This window comes from Indicator indicator, chromosome 26, assembly GCF_027791375.1.
Source record: "Indicator indicator isolate 239-I01 chromosome 26, UM_Iind_1.1, whole genome shotgun sequence".
Taxonomy (NCBI): Eukaryota; Metazoa; Chordata; class Aves; order Piciformes; family Indicatoridae; genus Indicator; species Indicator indicator.
Window position 1 is genome coordinate 13855020 of NC_072035.1, and position 23100 is coordinate 13878119.

A 23100-nucleotide genomic window follows, 5' to 3' on the forward strand; every position below is an offset into this window, starting at 1 on the left:
TCTAGATCAGCCTCTTCAAAGACACTTAAGGGAATCAGTTGCCCATATCCCACTAAAATCCTCTCTGTATGTGGTTCATGAAGCTTTAAGCCCCTTTCCCACCCCTCAACCTCCATCCCTCACCTCCAAAGTCTCCTTAGTCCATTATTCTTGAGGCTGATTTGTGAACAATGTGTTCACTTTCCGTACTGCCTAATGAAGATGTTCCTGTCCCTGAATATTAGATCTGCTGCACACTTAATGGAAAAAAAAAAAGAGCTATTATTATCATTGGTGGTTCAGATGAGTTTCTTGGCAGTGAGGGTGGTACAGTTATGCGGACAATCAAACAAGCCAGTGATTATTGCCAATGCATTTTTGAGGAAATCATTGCTGTTTAAACTCTAATCACAGCAATACCTCATTTAAAAGCATAAAAGCTTTCACTCAGCAGACCTACCTCTTTTTTTTTCCTTCTTTTTTTTTTAATAGCTAGACAATTAAATAAATCTCCTGACACTTAACCATCATTTACCCACCAGTCAGAAAATGGATTTGATGCCTTTGCATTAGTTAGATTATGATATTAAAGCAAGAACTGATGTACAAGCAGGTGAACAAAGATCTTTGAGGAGTGTGTGCTGCACTGCAAGTATATTTTGCAGGGAGCAAGGGGAATTTTTGTTTCTTTCCTTATTCAGATACCGACATAGTTCTTAACTTTCCCCCCCCCCCATAGATTTTAATGTTCTTAGGTTCTTAAGTTTTTAATTTTTCATAGATCTCAGTGTTCTTGGGAAGGCAAGGCAGTTCCCCCTTTTATAGACTGGAAATTGCACAGATGAAGCCACCCTAAAAGTCTGTGTCTGAACCAGGAACTGAACCTGGATGTGGTGAACTGTTCAAAAAGTAACTTTTCTACATTTAACAATGACCCAAGCTGTATTTTGTTAGCATTTCCATTAAAATCGATACCTGGAAATTTCAGTTCAAGTGTGGATTGAAACTCAGCAGGCAAAAAAAACGTCTGAGATGTTGTGTATTTTTGCTGGCATCTAAGGAAAGTCTGCATTACCTTAAAACACAGCCCCCAAACTAACAGTGAAGCAACTGTGACTGACCCTGCACTGGTATGAGCATCAGCCACTGACACCTTTTATTATCTGTGATCCCAGTGGTGCTCTTAATTCCTGGCTCTAGCACTTCTCCCTCATTAGCTTCCTCATGTGAAGAGCTTGTCCTTTTGATACCATTATTCAGAAGCTGATGCTAAATAACTCCTAAATTTATTACCTTCTGCCAGCTGTCAGCTACCAGGAACTGTAATGGGAGTGCCTTTCTCCTTTTCAGGTAACAACAGCCATGATTCTTGTCTTCCAAGCAGTGTTTGAGTTTCAGATGTGTTATTATATATTCATTAATCTATGCTGAATTTCAAAGTCTCCTCTATAATATGTAGTACAGGAAAAAAAAATTGAAAGGCAGGTAATTGATCCAGTCTCATTCCAGACTCTAAATAACTGACAACTACATTGACAGTTAATTGTTTCCTGATCTCTGCTCACTCAATTTTTAAAGAGTTCCCACAGATAAATTTTATAGCCATGGATTTTTATTTTTCCTCCCTCCCAGCCCTCCTTTTTGGCAGACTAAAATACCTCTTACTTCATAAAGGTGTTTATGATGGGCTGGAAAGAGTTAAACCCTCCTCTTCCACTCCTCTCTCTTTATCGTTTTAATTGGCTGTTCTGATGACCTGACCACCTCTTTGATACGCATCAAACGCCTGCCCATGAAATAGGGAGCATGTCAGCCTGCTGAACAAGGGTCAACCTGATTGTCAATATGGCCATCAATCAGCCCTGCTGGCATGATGGATCCAACCCAGACCAAAAGCCCCAGATGGAGGCGAAGCAGCCTCTCTGATGATAACACGGTGTGTGCGGGGCAGCCCGACAGCTCGCAGAAGGGTCACTGGCCCGGGGGCCAGAAGGCGGCAAACTTCAAACTGGAGAAAGGCAACAGTGAGCAAACAACAACCCCCCCCCCCCAAACCAACAAAGAGAAGCCCTCTTGGCCAACCCAACGCTGCTCCAAATCAAAGCAGCTAAGCGAGGTGAGAGAGATGGGAGGACACGCAGGGAGTCAACAAGGGAGAAAGTGGGGAGGTGCCCTTAAAGGGTAAAACAACACATCTCACCTAGCTGGACCTACCCTCCTGCTTCTCCTCCTATGCAGCCCCACAGGTGAAGAATGATGACACCACGAAACAGCATAGTTGCACAAAATATGTTTTCCATCATGAAGAGAATTAGGGAATAGATCTAAAGTAAAACCAACCAAAACTCCTTCCTGAGTTTCTGGGGACTTTGTCTTGGAGCTGTAAGAATGTCTGTCCTATGAAGGGAGGAGAAAGCATGGAAAGGCAGCAACTAAAGCAAGAAGGAAAAGTGGAAATATCTTATTCTGGCTTACGCTGACCTTAACAGTTTGTGAAAACACTGCTTAACATATCCCATAGTATGATGGCTGCACTACCTGTAGCAATGATTTCTTTCTCTTTAGACAGGCACCATCACCACAAGCTACTGAAATTCTTCTGTTTATGACTGGGCTGTAAAGTAGGAGAGATATTCCACATAACTCTGCAATGAGAAGTGGTTCTAAGATGCCAGTCACTTTGGAATCAGGATGTTCTGAAGATGAAGCAGCATGAGCACACCACAGACAGTGGGGAAAAAGATTCAAACTAAGAATATGCTTCTGCAAACCTGAAGAAAGATTGCTTCATTCCAATAAGAAATTAATTGGGGTAGAAAGGCCTAAAGACACTACACATGCTGAGTATTTTTATGGCTCCATCATTCCTTCTATGGAGGGATAAAGCATGAACCCTCAGCAGATAGAAGGTGCAGCTTCAAGGGCAGAAAACTCAAGATGAAGTGCCTAGATTCACCATCCACACACAGAGACTACTTGCACCCCTGTACACCAATGAGCCTCCCCCACATTGAAAACACAAAGAAACTCAAAGGCATACACACAGGATGTGTTATAGAAGCCTGGGAGAAAGATGGATGGAGCCAGAAAATGGCCCTTAGCTTGGAGTGCCACCCCTGTTGTTGTACCTGAGAGGTTGACTTGCTGGTAAACAGCTCTGCAGAGATGGACCTGGGGGTGCTGGTGGAAAAGGTCACCATGAGCCAGCAATGTGCTGTCGTGGCCAAGAAGGCAAATGGTATTCTGAAGAATACCATTAAGAAGAGTCTGACCACCAGGTTGAGGCAGGTTCTCCTCCTCCTCTGTTCTGCCCTAGTAAGGCCAGATCTGGAGTACTAGGTCCTGTTCTGGGATCCCCAGTTCAAGAGAGATAGGAAACTACTGGACAGAGTCCAGTGGAGGCTAGAAAGATGCTGAGGGAACTGGAGCATCTCTGTGAGACACCTGTGACTATTCAGCCTGGAGAAGAGCTGCCTGAGAGGAATCTTTGCAATGCTCAGCCAGAGCTAAAGAGTTGAGGTACAAGAAGATGAGGCCAAGCTCTTGCCAGTGGTGCACAATGACAGGACAATGGACACAAACTGGAACCCAGGAGGTTCCATCTGAACAGGAGGAAAAAATTCTTCACTTTGAGGGTACTGGAGCCCTGGAGCAGGTTGCTCAGAGAGGTTATGGAGTCTGCTTCTTTGGAGAGATTCCAAACCTACCTAGCCATTGTGATCCTGGGCAGCCTGCTGTGGCTGCCTCTGCTTTAGCAGGGGGTTTGGACTGGATGATCCCCAGAGGTCCCTTCTAACCCCTATTGTTCTGTGATTCTGAGAAACTACTCATTCATTCACTAGCTGAAGCTCTTCAGTGTCCCACACACAGACCTCAGCTCACAATCACAGAGTAGCCACGTATACACTTGGCCCCCAAAGCCAAGTCCCCTTTTTGCTGTTGCTTTGAAGCCAAGGAAAGCTTTGCTAAATGCTGCAGGCCAACCATGACCATGCTGGCTGCTGTGCGCTCGTTTGACACCCTCTGGCCTTCCACCCCTGCCCTCTGCTGCACCTCCTCGTGTCGCTGCTCACGTCTCGGGGCTCAGAGCCTGGTGTGGTGCAAATATTTGCCTGCTCCTGGGGAGGAACAGAGTGCACTGGCCTCCAGGGGCAGGCAGTCTACATATTTAACCTGGACTAGCAAACAACATGGAGAGCAAAGAAGAGAAAAAGCCAGATAAGATACAAGTGTCTTACCAGGTCTAAGATAAAATCAACAGAGACTACAGAGAAAAGTTATCTGCAAAGAGCAGCAAATCAGCAGCAAGTGAGTGGTTCTGACAGAGAAGGCCTTTTTGCAGGACAGCTCACTCAGAGGACTGGTGAGATGATGCTGTTTGTTTCTTGGAGCTGTGGTGAATCACTGTTTGTGTCTCAAGGCGATTTACCATTAAAAAAATGTTTTCCTGGTCTCTGTCCTGCCTGCCCACGTCATGAACCTACAACTGCAACCAGCACCTTTATAATACAGACCAGAACTAAAAGACTTTCCCACACATAATATGATTAAGATTCTTCCAGAACAAGCCATGGGCTAATATCTGACTGAAAAGTGGCCTGAAACACTGCAGCAGTTCATTTCCAGTATGTCATGGGACTGGGTTTTTCTTTTCTTCCCAAAGATAGATACACCCAGCTGTGAATGTTCCCTCTGTCATTTAAGAAATATCCACATTTGCTGAAGTTTTAATCCATGCATGTGATTAATTTATAAAATGAAACAAAGTGTATTTGTTAAACAAACTGCATAATGATGAATCCAAAGGAGGGGGAGGGGGGAGGAGTAGCAAGGAGGTTCTAGGAGAACTACATGTGAAAACCATATGGAAGGGTGTTCCACCAGCTTGGAACCAGATGGAAGAAAACATTGTCCCTGGACACTGTACAGAGTCCTACTGATAACACATGATAAATCATTCACTGAGTGTAAGCAGCAGAGTGAACATCACCACATACCAAGCTGTGCAGGGACAACAGGACCACGAGCTGGAGGACGTGAGATAAAAGGACAGCATTAAAAGCTCAGATGTTACCCTCTTGTGTAGATCTAATCAGAGGTATTATCAGCAGGGACAGCCAGAAGAGCTGCAGAAAGAAACAAAAGCACAACAGCACCGTTTGAATGCACTGGAAAAAACCACAACACAGCCCAGTCTGCCGTAATGGGAAGCTGAACAAGGATGTTAGAGCATTGTCTAGATGTTCACCTCAATGAAGAAGATATAAACTTAATCCTGCACCCAAGCATTGATTTCTCTGTGTGACCTTTGACTTGTCATTTAAGGTCACCTGAAGTCAAAGGACGCTCTCTCATTCACTCCAAAGCACTGCTGCCTTCTCAACTATGCTATGCTTCCCAGAGAGTCCAAATCTTTTCTCTCACAATCCTTCCTCTTTGACTTAAGGGTTCTCTGTGACAGTGTGAGTCTTCTTAGGAAGCACAACTGTTCCTGACACAAGAGGACTCCAAGTTTGACTGACTCAGAGGAAAGGATAGCAAAATATATATAGATGGCCACTTAGAAGTAGGTTAGACAGAAGATGGCTGTGCCAAATAATCAAGAATTCATTTATAGTCACCCATAACAAGAAGCAGTGGTGCCTGCAGTGGTCCTGCTCAACGGGCCACTACACAGCCACAGAGCTGCAGATCTCAGACTGACAACTGGTTAAATTCAGATGAACTTTCCAATTCTGTTCATGGCCCAAAAGGACATTCCTGGCTGTGACTCCTCTTCTCTTGCCAGTATTTTTCATTTCTTGTGCCACAGGGAATTTTCCTATCAGGGAGAAGGAAGCCTAATGATAAACATGACTGCTTAATGCCCCCGTGTGCACAATTACCCTTGCAAGCACCAAATGACTTCTTGCCCTAAGAAAGATCTGAAATCTCTCTTCCAAGTGTAGTGAATTTCTTTTTTAATGGTACAAACCTGTGTAACAGACCCCAGAGCAGGACGGGTCGTTGTGCACAGAGAAGAAAGCTGACCAAAACACATCTGCAGGACCACCAAGGATGGCCCTAAATTAGACCACCCAGTCACTGTGTTGGTCCTATTTTGAGGAGCCAGAATCTGAGAGCATAAACCAGTGTCCTCACTTGGGTTCCTTGGCCTGTGTTTTAGAGCATCACATATCTCCAGCGACTTCCTGCTACTGACCTCTTACAATAAATCATCCTAGCCAGCCTCCCTCCCTCCTGGCAACATCCTGTTCCTTCCTCAAGAAAACCTCCCACTCACAATTCCAAGATTTGATATCAATCTTAAATAAATGCCTCTGGACTCAGCTGCATTCCCTAAGCCACCTTATCTCCTGTCTCTCCAGAATGGCTGTGGTTCAAGAAGCATAATGCAGAAGCCTCTTAGGCTTTTTAAATTCCACATTTATGTCTTCTTTCTTTTCCTCAACTATTCTTACAGAGAAGGAAAGTTATCTTCAGGAAAATGTACACTGCAATATAGATGTGTGCTTACTGTGACTTCCAAAAGGGAAAAATGATAGTCCAAAAAGGAGACAGCACTGCAGTTTTCGATATGAAATAGAGTGAGAAGAAAATCTGGGGCACAGGTTCTGCTCCATCACCTCCCTTGCCCTGACTTCCTTCACTTCACACTTCAGGTGAAGGAAAACTGTCAATACATCTATCCACCAGAGTCCCTTCTTGAGCACCCAGCAGTAGGTAACCAAGTGTCTTCATATGACCTTGCCAATTCCCATCCTAAATTCAGGTTGAACTAGGGTATGCAAATCCGGAAAGCACCACTCTTCACTCCTTAGATCACCACTGCAGAAAGCTACAGACTACTACAAGACAACTACAGAACAACTACACTACAGACAACTATAGAAAGTCAGCACAGGACAACAGGGCTCCTAATCACATCCTTCATCTAAAAAGCTAATTAGGATGAATCCAGGTCCTGAGACTTCTTATGGCTCTGAAAGCACAAGGAATAACTCACAGCCAAAAGGAAGAACATTTATTCCTTGGTCCAGCAATGCCTCTTTAACTGTTTGTCTTCACACTTTGTCAGCCACAGTGAAGACTGGTTCATGCTGGACTTCATTTAACTTTCACTCAGGAATTCTTTTCCTAAGTATTTCATTATTTCATCACTTCTGTTACCTTTTCTGTTAATGTATTTATCCCCCTCCTAAAAATGTTATGCCTGGCTCCTTGCGTGTCACAATCCTTCCAATGACAGGGATCACTCAAAAGCAATGACATTTGCCTGCTTAAATTTCACCTTTACAAGGTTATATGTGGTGCTGGTGCTTACCTACTCTTCTTTTTATCTTCCTCTTCTCTGCCCTCATCTCTCCTTGCCTTTACAAAGTACCACAATGCCTCTGATCATCTAACCACCTCCCTGGAGTCCATTTCAATAAGGATCTGTTTCTCACTTGAGAAGAATTCCTTGTTTCTCCCCAAACTGTTTTTTAAATGTAAGAGTAACTGACTAATTCATTAGCAATTCACTTGATAACGAGCCAGTGATCATCTTTAAGAAAAGCAGCAGCGAACTAGCAGATTTCTAAGTCAGAAGTCAAAAGCTGGAGAAGAGGCAGAGAAAGCAGGGTTTAGTCTGACAAACAAAGCAGGGTGAATAAGATGGCATGGCAGTCTCCTAAAATGCCCTTAGAGTTTATAAAGTAATCTTATTCCAGCACACACATCCCTCAGATGCCCTCCCTCTCCTTATCATCCAGCTCACTCAACCATGTCACTGACATATGTACTTAGCAGCAGTTATCATCAGTGGCACATAAATAAATGGCAGGTATCAAAGAATCAAGGTCGTCAACTTGTCATGAATATTTCAGAGAGAAGGAACATGAAAAGCTGGAGTGTCCCAGCCTCTCAGACTTCCAACAGAAGGGAAAAAACCACACACCAGAGGCACACACACACATGTGGTCTGCTGGCTCGGCCATCACACGCAGGCAGCTCATTTCAAGGCAGCACTACATATGTTCTGAGACAATCTGTCACAGCTTAAAAAATATATAAATATATATTATCTATCTCCTCTGTATAATGTGCAAACTCTAAGCAGCTGGCAAGAGGGCAGTGGTGATTTAATGCAAGGAAAGCGTGCTTTGCTGAAGGGGCTGGGGAGTAGATGGCTTGGGCTGTAACAAGAAGCCTCTTTGACGAAGGCGCAGAGTGGCATCTTTTCACACAATTATATGTGGGTCACATTAACCTCTGCTGTGCAGGATTCCCTTGAGCTGCTACTGTCTGCAAGTTGCTGCTAAGAAATCCAAGCAGAAAATCCCTCTTCTCTTTCTTGGACAAGGGGTTTGTCACACCAAGATGCAGGTTACTAGCATAAGCTTTGCAGTGAACTCAGCAGCAAACTCCACACATCAAGGCCCAGCAGCTCCATTAATGAGATATATTAATCAATGGACAGATCTCAGAGTTCAGGTTGTGTCCATGCACTGTAATATTTGAATATCTAGAATTACAGAATCAATAAGGCTGGAAAAGACCCTGAAGATCATTGAATCCAGTCATAACCCAACTGTCATGACCATTAAACTATATCCTGAAGTGCCACATCTACATGCTTCTTGAACGTTTCCAGGGACAGTGACTCCCAGCAGCCTGTTCCAATGCCTGACCACTCTTGCAGGAAAGAATTTTTTCCTAATATCCAACCTAAACCTCCCCTGGCAAAATTTAAGCCTGTTTCCTCTCATCCTATCGGGCTAGTTACAGTCATAGCTTAGGTTTCACTTTCAGCATGCTTTGCAGACACTTTTTGGAAACTATTTGAATATCATCCTGTGGATGAACAGTCAGAAAGCAAACAGACAGTTTTTTCACAGGCTTTGGAGATACAAATGTTCTCCTGTCAAGTACAACTCAAATTTGAAAACTGAAATATCATCAAATCCATTATCATTCATTAAGCAAAGCAAACATTTATTTAACCAAATGGTTTGGGAATTCCACCCTTCTGGGCTTACTGGGAGTTTTTTAATGTTTGCAGGATATTTATTTATCTAACCACTACATTTCTGGGAGCATGCTGGCAAATTTTCCATGAGATTACTTTCCTGCTTTATAAAGCTCTGAATGCTTATTCTTTTTATAGATATTTTTTTTCCCCAGGTACCTCATCATATTCTTCACAGTACCTCTGGACTCAGATGGTTTGATGTGGTATATGGCAAATGATCTTCATGTTCCATGGCAAACTGGATTTCAATGATCTTCTAAATCTGAGAAAGTCACTGTGGACACCGTGCTTTCATTTCTATTAGAACAGGTTCTTTCTCAATGAACTCATTATGGAAATGAAGGAAACATTCCTTGCAGTGACAACTGATACTCACACTGTCATTCAGCTCCAATTATTTGGTTCATTCACACATTTTCAATACCAGTGGGCTGAACAGTTTTGAAATTGCCAAACACAAGAAGCTAGAAAAGCCTCTGAAGTCTGTGAGATAATTATACAAATGGGAAGTGTCTGCCAAGACACCTAAAAGCAAAGGTTAAACCCAACTATTTTAAAGTTATTTGAGCATTTTTTACATGTTGAGATCAGTTCCAGGTCATGGTCTGATATTAAAAAAGAATACTGTGGCATTACCAGAATCAGTAATTGCTGCTCACCTTTCACCCTCTGTCGCTCATTTCCCCTCCATGCCAAAGTGCTCTTTCCACTCACTTGTGCCAGGAAAATTCTGTGTGACCAGGTGCTGAACCAGACAGAGGAACTTTTCCTACTTTAAACAAACAAACAATTACACATACTACTTTTTTTTTTTATTTCTGCACAACCACCCCTCCCCACCTCGACTTGAATGGCTCCTCCCATCTGGTTCCCAACCCCGGGAGTAGTTCTGCCAGCATAACAGCAAAGAGACAAGAAGTGCCTTAAACCAATGTTACCACCAAGCAATTTGTAATGTCAAACCACAGGCTAAATCTCAACTAAAAGCTTTTTGGGTTCGGAGTGAACACCTCTACTAAGATGAATTAAGCAATTCACAGTGTTGAGGGCTACAGTTTCAAGTGCAGTTTAAACCTTTATTTTCAACATTCACTCCTGTAGCAAAAGAAAGAAAGAAAAAGGCCTGAAAGAAATCAGATAAGGCAGACCATTAATTCCAGGTTTCTGTAGAAGAGGGTGCTTGTGTATATTTTGTTTAATACAAATGCATATATCTGCACTGCAGTCACTATCACTGTGACTCCACTCTGACCAGATACCAGAACTACCTTAAAATTCACTAGTGCAGGTCCTGATAACCATCTTGTCTCAACAGCACGAGCTCAGCATGGACTAATTTGTCCTGACAAGATTATTTGCAAATTAGGTGAGGAGGTCAGACAGCTGCCCTGTAACCACATAAAATGCAGTAAACATTGGCTTCAAGTTCATACCCTACCTACTTTCTAAATGTTTTTCACAGGGCATTCACTTCATGTGCCCCCTCAGTGCCAAGTTTCACTCACTCTTAGACCCACTTTCAGCTAAGAAGATGTTTAAATGCCTTGCTCAGGCTGAAACTCCAGGTGTGTACTCACCTAAGTCAGGCATCTTTCAGCTGAAGGGTGTGAAATGGATCCTCAGATGGGAAGACCCAAGTGTGCTGGTTGTTGATGCCATGCACAAACTGGATCACTGGAACTGAACACAAACTGAGGAGGAATGGACCAGGTTTTGCCTTGAATGAACAACAGAAATAAAGGGTTTCTACTTGTTTATACATCATATCTGTGCTGGATAGAAAAGCCTGGCCCATTTGGAAGGCTAAACTAGTCAGATGATGTTACTGTGAGAACAATTTTGGACCACAGTCAGAACATCCTCCTCCACTAGGCTTTGCAAAAGATCTGTCTCTATTTTGTGGTGCGGAGGCACGAGCTGCCTGTCAGTGCAATGAGCAGAGCACCGAGGGATTTCATAGAATCATAGAATCAGTCAGGGTTGGAAGGGACCACAAGGATCAGCCAGTTCCAACCCCCCTGCCATGGGCAGGGACACCTCACACTACATCAGGCTGGCCACAGCCTCATCCAGCCTGGCTGCAAACACCTCCAGGGATGGAGCCTCAACCACCTCCCTGGACAACCCATTCCAGGCTCTCACCACTCTCATGGGGAAGAACTTCCTCACATCCAGCCTGAATCTCCCCACTTCCAGCTTTATTCCATTCCCCCTAGTCCTATCACTACCTGATAGCCTAAAAAGTCCCTCCCCAGCTTTCTTGGAGCCCCCTTCAGATATTGGAAAGCCACAAGAAGGTCACCTCAGAGCCTTCTCTTCTCCAGACTGAACAGCCCCAACTCTTTCAGTCTGTCCTCATAGGAGAGGTGCTCCAGTCCTCTGCTCATCCTGGTGGCCCTTCTCTGGACACCTTCCAGCATGTCCATATCCCTCTTGTAATAGGGGCTCCAGAACTGGACACAGTACTCCAAGTGGGGTCTCACCAGAGCTGAGTAGAGGGGGAGAATCACCTCCCTTGACCTGCTGGCCACAAAATGGTCCCACGCAAAATGGCCCACGAACTCAGGTGAACCCATTCCAGATCTCTCAACAGTTTGTACTGGCACATGGCATGAGCATGCCCAGCTGACAGAAGTTGCTGGGAGAGGGTTCACACTTGTCTTTAATTCTTGGCTTTTGTAGTCTGTTTGGAAATTATTTCTGGAGTTTATTCCCTGCTCTGTATTTTTGAAACGTGGGAAGGACTGCCAAAAGCAAGGCTGCCTGGTCTGGGCCACTGCATGCCCTGTGAAACACAAGAAATGGTGTATGCAGGCAGGACACTGAAGCAGGCACATACACTAGACTGACCAAAACCGAGTGTAACCTTCTAGCATCATCACAAGGGCAACAAATGCTTAGAACAAGAAATCTCATACTTGGACAGGGCAGATCAGTGCCTGATCTATACCTGAAGGCATGGACAGACTACTTAAAAGAAAACACAAAATCAAGGTCCTTCTAGATTGGATCTTTCTCTGTTGTACCTGGCTATCATAAACTCATAGAATAGTTTGGTTGGAAGGGACCTTAAAGATCACCTAGTTCCAACCCCCTGCCATGGACAGTGACACCTTCCACTAGACCAGCTTGCTCAAGGTCACATACAACTAGAACAGATGTGAAGCCCCTTTTTCTCCTTCCCAGTTCTGTTCTCTTATGTGCAATTCCTAATCACTTGAACTTCAACTCCCCCAAATGTGCTTCTCCAGCTGAGATCTACCTGCCTTCCCCAAACTTATTTCTTCCTGATATATCCATATCTGTTGAATATGGTTTTGCCCTACTACTGCAGTGAGGTCTCTCTCATCACTCACACCGTGACACTAACTCTCTGTCCATGACACTGTGGGGTCTAATTCTAACAAAGTACAAATTTCTTCACCTGAGCCTTTACAGTCAGTAAGAAATATACATTTCCAAGATTATTCTGAAGTGAATCACTAAACTGGACTATGGTTGACTAAATCATGTGAACATCTACAGTGTAAACAGCTAAGCTCACTTAAATAGAAATCATGCCTTCTTTCTTTGCTAAGGCTCCTCTTAGCCACAAGAGAAAGTCACAAAATCCAATTTGTTCTTTGTCATGCTAGGTGCTTTAAAAGGAGGGGATACTCTCCTCTCCTCTCCTCCTATTATCCTCAATTTCAATGGCACTGTCTTCTGACCATCCTTCTTTTCTCTCTCTTTTGAATGAGCTTGTTTGCTACCAGTCACATAAGCTGGTATCCCACAAACCTACTACCCAGCAGTTCTGCTAGCAGGAGTAGAACTCTTGTCCCAGAAGAAAACTCTGCTAACACTGCACTACCCTGACCAGAAGCCCCTTTGTGAAAACCAGCCAGAGGTGTTCTTAAATGGCTATAATTAATTAGCTTGAAATGACACACAGTGTTGTCTGTACAGAACAGAACATTCAGGTGCCTCAGAAATTAATTCAACTTTTTGACACGACCGTGACCTCCCAGCACCAAAACATAACAACACACACAAATAAGAAATTAACTTGGCTACCTACTATATCAAAGCTGTGGAAAAAGCTTTTTTCATCACTTCAGGAACAAGCTTTTCTTATAACCTTGTCATATAAACAGCTTTTGTAAGGCTCCTGTTCACTGACTTGGGAGTTTTGAAAGGATGTGGTGAAAGAAATGGTGGCATGAGCCCAGGGTGCTCCCTGAGAACACCTCATGGCCTCAAGTAAGAATCTGACCCCTAAACTCATTGCTCTGGTGCTAAAATGGCCTGGGGATGGGGTGGTCCCTCAGGCAGGCTGAAGCCATTTAGGACAAAGTTATCCTTGGAGCAATTCTAAAAGCTTTTGAGGCAAAGGGCTGAATTGGTTTCTGTCTGAGCAAACCACACATATAAAGAGGTAGCCCCATCAGAAGGTGACATAACCCAGATGCCACAGTGACTTGACACTGACTTTACAGCACTCCAGAGGGAGGAAGCAACTTCCCCTTGATCAGGCAACACCCAGGACCCCTCTTGCATCAATGAACACTCAGAAACGCCCCATCCCACTTACCACCCGCTAGACAAAATGAAAACTTGTCCCCTATGCATCATTCATCAAAGCCAGGCCCTGTAATTAATAGCACCATTTGTTCAGGGGATTTCAACAGGTACTGAAACCCAAAGCATCAAAGCGTGGACAGTCTCATCCTGGTGTAGCAGATATAAATATGCCAGGGAGACTTCCACAGACGTGACTCAGGAAAATACCCTCTGAAAAGGGTATGCAGGTCCTTCAAAGTGCTGAGACACTGCAAACTGGGTTCTCAGCTCTGGCATAAATGACACTAAGAAAGCAGAGTTACAAGAGAGGACCACAGCTAAGGGTGTTTTGAGACAAGCTTTTGGGCTCTTACAGCCACAGTTCCAACAAATACCAAAGCTCCAAACATGCAATGAAGGTGTAGTGAGGAACAACACAGGCCTGGTTTTGCTGCCCTTTCCTCTGGCAACACCTCCCATCCCAGCAGCAGAAACAAGAGAGTAGTGGTTGTGAAGAGGCTATTTATTATCCTGTCTGGTTCAGTCCAGACCTTAGCAAGCCGCCAACAACAGACTTGGTTGAAAACCCTTTCTCCTAGCCCTGCAGCACAGAATGGCTCAGCCCAGCACAGGATCTCAGCCTCCTTCTTAAAACTTCTCAGCTTCTCTGGAACAATTTTTTTGGGACCTGTGGTTTTACAGCAAAGTGGAATTTAAAGAACAAAACCTTGGTTCATTACATCATGACTCCAGTAATGTCTAGGAACATTTTACATTTGATAAAATCTCCCCAGATTACCTTCTGAAAGCCTTGTGGTCAAGTCACACGGCTGGAAACACAAGAATGATGTAAGTAACCACTGAACAGCTCATAGATCAGTTCTCTCACCATGCCTACAGAGAAACTTGGGAGAGGCATCACTCTTCCTTCAAAGGAAGGTGGTCAAGGAATGGCTATGCCTATAGAGATACAGAAATAATGGCCTGGACTCAACACATTCTTAGTCTCACTTTGTAGGAATTCTGCATCCAAGGCTGCCCACAGTACCTACTATATGAATGAGTATTGTCCCTCCTTATCTATTCCTCCATGTCTCAGTTTCCCCTAGGTATATTATCCCACCCCTTGCCCCTGTGGTTTGGAAGCTCTCTGGGAAAAGAAGGTGAAAAACCCACCTCTCCCTGTGAGCTTGTATGGTGTGAGACTTGGCTCTTAGTCTTGGTTCTTTAAAGAGAGGAGAACTATCCTTAAAGTGAGGATTCAGAGCTTATGCTGATCAATATCTAAAGGGTGGAGGGCAAGAGGATGGGGCCACTCTCTTGTCAGTGGTAATCAGTGACAGGACAAGAGGCAATGGGCACAAACTGGAACCCAGGAGATTCCATCTGAACAGAAGGAAAAAATTCTTTGCTGTGAGGGTACCAGAGCCTTGAAGAAGGCTGCCCAGGAAGATTGTAGAATCTCCTTCTCTGGAGAAATTCCAAACCCACCTGAACCTTGTGATCCTGGGCAAGCTGCTGTAGGTGCCTGTGCTTTAGCAGGGAGGTTGGGCTAGGTGATCCCTTCCAACCGCAACCATACTGGAATTTTGGGATTCCTATCTGAAGGCTGACTGTATGAGTGTCAGAGGACATCCCTTCCACCCTGAAAGGTTTACAGAGCTTACCTCAAACACAGACAGAAATGGCAGAGCTACCAAAGGAGAACCAGAGGGAAACTTTTCCAAGAGACAAACACTTTAAAGGGAATCTCTGTTGCATCCTGATACGTTCTGCCTTCAGAAGGCAAACAATTTTGCAGTCTATTATTAACTGGAGAAGCCTTGTGCCTTGGTGGAGTTCCATACTCTGCCTTTCAGAGACACAGTGTGAGCCTTAAATCTTCATGTAAAGGCATGAAAGCACGATTTGTATATTTAACAATGCAAGCATGGGCAGCAGGCAACCTTAAAATTCTGTCCTCAGTTGACTTCTCCTGTGTCATTCAAGTCAAAGACAAATTGAGACACAATAACCAAGAATTCTGATTCCCACACTTTACTTGCAACCACGAGTCCATGCTGCTTTTCATCAGAGCAATGTCACCATGAGAGTTTTATTCCACTGAGAAAACAGAAGTGACAGCAGCTCTTTGTTGTTATTGGCCCCTAAGCTTCCCTTGTCACACCATAATTAGTGAGCTGGATTGCTTTATTGAAACCGGGGTATTTCACTCACAAGTGTCTTTGGATGGCTGATTCAAAAATAAGTCTCAAAAGCAGAGAATACTACGACATTACAGCCCCTGAGAATGAGATGTTTCTCTTAATTAGGTGGCTCATCCATTTTTCTTGCTTTCTCTTATGGCCTTATCAAAAGAGTTGCAGTACAAGAATCAAGGGTGGCCCCAATCCCAAAGAGCTGACTATCTAAACCAGGCAACAGATAAGAAAAAAAATCAATAATAATACCTGTTCCTTGAAAATCAGGAAACCAGCCCTGAGGAGATGAAATGACTTGCCTGGCATCATTTCAGCTGAATCAGAACTCCTGGCACTGAGTGGTGACTCAACCAGAAGACCACCCTTCCTCTTGAACAGTGGCTGCAGGTCTGAAGGTGAGTAGCCTGGCAAAGAAAGGATTACATGGTTCACAGAGCTGCAGATTTCTGGATACCCCGAGGCTCTGCCACAAACTACCCCCCCTCCACGCCTTGGCATAAGACCTTTAACAAGCAGCTGGTGCTGTTCCCAGTGGCCCATCCGCCAGCTTTGGCACTAACTTCCTGGTAGGTGCCTCCCTTTCAAACTGGAATCCAATTTACAAAGCCTTTAATTTTAAACTTTCTCATCACTGCCTTAATAAAACTAAATGACAGGTAATGGTCCCAGAAGCCAGGAACTATTATATCTTTCTCAACACTAATCAGGGCTGATCAGATGCTTGTGCACTCCTTTTCCAGCTCATGAAAGCCCAGCTCCCCAAGGACTCTGCGACTGGGGGAGGAACAGGAAACCAGCCCATTCACAGGCATGGGAAGAAGGGAGAGAGAAGAAAAAAGAAGGAAAAAACCATCTCGATGTGATCACTTAAAGCTGAAAGCGGGCAGCAGGATGACTGTGGATAATGCCTGCCCTCTTCCTGGAGTTCATCCGGGGCCCACGTGCTCGCTCCATTTCCCCAGCAGGGCACGGGAGGCTCTCGGAGGCTCTCCAGGCAGCGCAGCGACACAGGCATGGAGCAAACCGGCTCTGATTTCTGCCCAAAGGCATCAGTGTCAGACCGGTCGGGATGTCAGCTCAGGAGAACGTCACGGCAGCAGTCACGGTGTGCTGTCACAAAGAGAAATAGATACCATTTCAAACACACAGCTCTGGAGAGAGGAGGGAGAGGCAGAGAGGAGAATCCCATCATGCCCTTTTTTTGAGGGGAGAGAGGGACAAGGAGGCTTAACTCTGCTCTGGCCTTACTAGAGGAGGCAGTAGAGGATGCTCCAGATCTTTACAGATGTGTCACAAGGCTGGGAGGGAGAGGTGGGTACTCCAGAATGGACCTGATTCTCATCTTGTTAACTACACTTTCAGTTAGGAAAAGTATCTGGAATCAGTCTCCTAAGACTGTTTCCCAATTTAAGATGTTCCCTGGCCAGCACAAAGCTTTAGTCTTTGCCTCTAGCACAAAGGAGAATGACAGTAGTGTGGTTGTAAAGAACAGGGCTCCACTGTTTTTCTGTCCTTCTCAACTTACGCCTCCACACTTTAGTGATTAAAGAGGCTTAAAACCCAACCTCACTCCTACCCCAATTACCTCAGGTGTAAACAGGCCTTACAGTCTTTGCACCCCAGGTCTAAGGCAAGCCTGGCTCATGTACATTGCACTACTCCCTCTTCCAGGGAAGGGTGGCTGTTACACTCCTATCTTCTCCCAGTAGAGAAAACCAACAAAGCTGCTGGAAAAAAAACAACAAAGCTGGAGACACTCTACCTCATCTATCTCACATCCAGGTGACAGAAAGCAGCTGTGACACAGTCAGAACTGAAAAACACATCATTAGACTCTCCTTCTCCACTACAAGACCATGCTGGGGCAGCTCCACCCTCTTCCCTTTTAGTTTTGTCAATATTGCCTGGTTTTTGCTTCACTCTTCTTCAGGATGGCATTAGATCTGCTGCTACTCCTCTTTCCCAGATCACACTTTTTTCATGCTGATTTTCTGTCCTTGCATAGTTGTATGCTTGTCATCCAGTGCACTGTGTTGGAGATGTGGAAAAAGAGGGAGTCTTAACGCTGGTGCCTCTCCCATGCCTAGGAGGAGAACTGAAAAGAGCAAGTTATCTGTTAGAAGATCAAGGAGTGAAGGCTACTATTGCCATTTACATCAGCATCCCTCAGAGCAGCTGATGTTACTACCCTACAAGGAAAATAAGATGCTCAAGAATACAGGAAACAGCTAATGACAGTCCTGAAGGAATTTCAGGCCAATACCTTTGGCTAGGTAGAAGAAACAAACACAGAAGGTACTTGGGATTTAATGCAAATCCAGGTTCAGAATGAAAGTTGATGGATGCTGCCATCCATTCACTTTAGGTTTTGGGGTCCCAGGTGGAAGTGAACCCTGCACACCAGCGGCAGCTGCTGTTCCTACTGGTCTGAACAGATAAAATTTTATGAGATACCAGCCAAAAGTTCTGCCACAACAAACAGTTACACTGTCACAATATTTCTATTTTCTTCACCATTCCCATTTTCTTTGCCTAGGTTTAGGTAACCTTGTTTTCAAAGGAAGAAACACTCCAAGTAACACCTTTTTGTGTCACAAAAAATGCCATCCAGGAGCGTGCATGCTTCAACAAAAGGGGATGGAGCTAAGATTTGAGATACACATGACATTTCCAAGAGCTGATTACTCCTCATTCCCCATAAACCATTCACTCTCTGTCCATGTGCACAAAGGAAGAGCACCAAGGAGTCTCAGGCTCCGTCTCTGAAAGCATCCTAGTAGAAGATTTGGAGACAACACAAGTTTATCTTATTAACCCCCCCTCCCCCCCAATATCTGTGCAGCATTTCTGATGTACAAAGTCTGTATCACAGAAAGCCCTGGAGCCTGTTGCAATATAATTAATGTGATAGGAAATCTTGTACTGGAGCACAGCCAGCATTTTCATCACACTCAAGCCTCACTCAGTAACCACTGGATTTTCCATTCCTCCCTCAGCCACCCACCTTATTTGTCTTTGCTTCCCAATTCCTCTGAAGCACCTTTTAAACCCTATTGACATGATTGTTAGCTATAGCAGCATGCAGAATCTATGAAGGACTCTCTGTCTGGAGCAAATTCCTTGCCTGCTGGCTCGTCTCTAGCCTAAATCAAGGCTCCCTTATCCTTACATGTGACACTTGCTCATATAGCCTTGAAACCTCTCACTTTCCTATTCCCTTCAGACAGTTATGTACTTAAAGTGGTTCCTCCTTCCTCAGCCCTGTCCCTTTCCTCCCAAGTTTGGCTTTCCATATGAAAATCTTTCAACTTTTCTGAACAGTGAGAAATCTCCCCAGACCTTCTGTTGTTCTGGTGACTCCATACTCTGCCCTGTACTCTGGATCTCTGATAATAAGATGCATACACTGTGCACATTACAGCTGTAGAAAGAAGGGGGATTTATACACATGGCCTTTTCTAATCCTAACACACAGGCCTGGAACCTCTCCCAACATCTGCTCTTAGTCTGGACAAAAGGAATGAAAGATGTTACAAGGTTTGTAGCTTGTGTAAGAAGGATCTCATGAAGAATTGCAATAGTATACTCCTAACCCAAGGGCAATGGGTATGGACAGCCTCTTGGAACAAGGTGTAGGCTTGACAGGGCTGCTTCATCTAACAACAGCAGATTGTTCACTGCATTCTTCACTAGTAAGTAGCATTTGTATTGCTTCTTAAGATGTTGCAGCATAGGACAGAGGAAAATATCCATAAGCCCATAACTCCAACAAGATTAGTAAAGAGGCTTGCCATATCCATGCAATAATTGGACAGCAGAGTGGGGAAGCTGGTGTCTTTGAGCCTGGGGTTGCACGTTTGTTTATCTGAATGTTTTCTTATTCTTTTGGGAAAACATGAACTACTGCTTTTGCCCTGTTTCTACTTTCTGGTCACCAATGGGTTGCGGAAAGCTGCCATGGCAAACAGGGTGTTGGTTTACTTCACCTACAGTCTCTGTCCAAAGGGAAGCACAGGCAACCCCAGGTAACCCAATTCTGTTCCATGTCTCCACACTGAAAGCATTTCTATTCCTTATGATTACACAAAGGTAACTGTGGATCTTCTCACTCTCCATGTAGGGCCCAGTACTTAGATAAATTGAAAAGGCTCTGGGATCCCCAGGGCAAGCTCCTGAAGTTTGTTAGTCATCAGGATAAGATGGCAATACAAGGTCCACTATAAGGCCACAAGTTTCACAACATCCAGACACCAAAAAACCCTTAGATGCCCAGCTCCCATGGGAATTCTGAATATCATCCCTAACACATCTCAGGTGAGGTGTCCAAAAGTCAGGGTTACCCTAAATCTATTACTGAAAGTCTGACTAATTATCTAATTCTGTCAGAGGTTTATCTGTCTTTGGCATCCCTGCATGTGCCCTCTTTGTCCAGCCCATAGGTTTGTTCTCATGTGATTTCACTGCTTCAGACATGCTCCCAGGATTTCAGTTTGTTGGAACATTAACTGTGGCTGGACCTGCATGAAGAGTCAAAGCAAAAAACTCACAGGAAATCTGAGCTGTCAGAGGTGCACTGAGATTTCTGAGTGAGAACTTAGAAGACCTCACACTGCAGCATGCCTATGCAGGAGCAAACCCAAGGACAGTAGGACTTCTGTCATAAACACTAATGAGCCTTAAAACAGCCATTTCTCAGCCAGCCTTCAGGCTGTCATGGAAAACAGAAGCTTTTCAATGCAGCTTTTCAAAAAAGTGCTTCTATCTTGAAGGAAGAAGAGCTGAGTTGTTGTCTGCCACCACCTTATTTTACATTCAGAGTAAATTGTTCAATTTCCAGAGCTCAGCTCTCCATCTTTGCACAAAAAGGACACAACAACTACAAGTTTCTCTCTTCTCCTCTCACCATTCCCTGTCTTGTTTATTCAACCATTTCACAGAATGAACTAGCTAGGACTTAGTGCAATGACTTCATCTGGGGTCTTAGAGGAGTGACAACAATAAATAATAAGAGAAGATTGTTCATCCCAACAAACTGAGATCAAAAGATGAGATGTTCTCATTTGGATGAAAACTGAATACTCCTCACCCTTGTGCTATGGCCTGCTGGGCTTTCAGAGAGCTGTGTAGCACATGCATGATGCAGCTGGAGTCTGGGGTGTAAAGCACAGCCCTGAGAAGAAGAGTTTTGTAAGAATTATTAGCATCACTGGTTGTTACAAGCTGTGATCTCCTCTTCAACTATTATTTTATTAAGGAAAAGCATATCTTTTAGAAATCCCCCTCTCTGTTCCTCTCCTGCAACTTTCCTTCTTGAGTTCCCAGCATTCTTTAATAAGACATGGCTTTCAAAGGAGCAGAAACATGACCAGATGGTCTAGCAAAGCAGAACTCATTTAAAAAAGCAAGCTTGGGATGCATACATCTCCTCTTGAAACAACTCTGAATATGGATTTTGAGGTGCACCATTGAAGGCAAGACTGAGGGCCTCCACTGATTTCTAACTGGTATCTACCCAGTCACATCCATGACAGACACTTATCCTTTTCACTGCTTGTTGTTTTTTCAAGCCACACAAAAGTGTCATTGTTCAGATGGCAACCTCACAGCAAAAGGCGATCGTCACATCCCTCAGCTGGAATTGGCTGCAGTTCAGGTTTCAAAGCCCAGAGCAAGGTTTTTTTTCACTGCAGCTTTTCTTCTGGGAGCATGCTGACAAGCTGAATGGCTTACCCTCAAATGTGCCAGGCTGTAATAAAATCACCAGTCACCCAGGATCTTCTCCAGACCAGACAAAGGTACTGCAAGGGCAGGCAAAACAGATGCCCTGCAAATACCAGAAATCATGTGGTGTTTACTAAGACTCTCAGCCCTGTTCCTGCCACTCAGCTGGACCAGTTCCAGGCGTTCAGGGTTCACACTGGACTGACTCCAGATTAAATGACAATATGATAATTTATGTATGCCTCCATGCTTTGGTTTTAAAACCTACAATTAAAAGGATAGAGGGACACAGAAATTGCTTTGCTGCATCAGACCTGTGGCCTGTTAATGCAGGATGCTGTCCGTGACACTGGTCGGTGGAAAGTTGACAACCTAATGCTCTCTGCTCTGGTATTTGGGAAGCTGCTTCTTTAAGAAGGATGACAAAGGAAACCTGAATAACCAGGAGTAAAGAAAAATGAAACCTTGCTGAGAAAAACAGGCAGCTCCCTCTGCAATATTACTTCTAGAATATTTCCAAACCATGCATGGCTGAGCCTGGGTGTAACAGCACTGCTGGGATGAGGAAAAGAATGGAAGTTCCATTTGGTACATAGGTTCATGTTTTCATTGATGTTTTGCTTTGGAAGAGAATCCTCAAAATCTAAATATTCCCCTCCCCCCCCTCCCCCCCCAATTTAATTTTGGAAAAACATCTGAAATGGTCTTATATACAACTTACAACTACTAGAAAAAGAAGCAAAAGGCAAAAGGTCATCTGGAAAGAAAAAGAACAGCTCAATAAAACCTATGGCTTAACTCGGTCAGGCTCATGTCTCTGTTATTCCTCCAAAGACAAGAAAAAGAGCCAAATCATTGTGATTTCCTCAACCATTTCAGTTTTGCCAAAAGGACATTTTCCAATGAGAATCAGACTATCAAGGGATTTCTGACCAATTCTATGTACAATAATTCCCAGAGGGTATCTATGTGAGCTGGGATAATTAGGATAAGAATAAAAAAAAACCAAACACATTACATTGCTGTGAGGGAACTGAGTGCTTGGAATGCCATGGAATTCACCTTCAACTTTCAAGATGTTGGCTAACAACAGCTATTAGTTTATTGTCAGCCAAGGGAGAGAGAGTTTTTGCAGAGGAAACACATGGATCAGACAGCATCTGCCATGAAACTTGATTCTTATTCTGTTTTCTTTAGCTGTTTTCTCTTAAAAAGTCATCAGAGTGAAAGTGAATGTATCCTGAGCTCATCAGCACAAAGATGACAAAATGTAACAGTATTTATCTTGTCTAGATGCCATTTAAACTTCTGTAAAAGTGAAATTATTCTGGAGCCCAGGAGAATCCCTTTTGTGGATTTTCAGTGCTAGCACCTTTTGCTTACCTGAAAAAAATCATGGAATCATAGAATGGCTTGGAAGGGACCTTAAATATCATCTAGTTCCAACCCCTGTGCCATGGGCAGGGACACCTTCCACTGGATGCAGGTTGCTCAAGACATCCTCCAACTTGGCTTTGAACACCTCTGGGGAGGGGACGATGTGCAGAGGCACTTTCCCAAGGCATCATCATAACCCAGCTGCCAGTGCCAGCCAGTCTGAGGAACCTGAGAAGGGAATGAACAAACGTGTAAGCATTCGTGCTA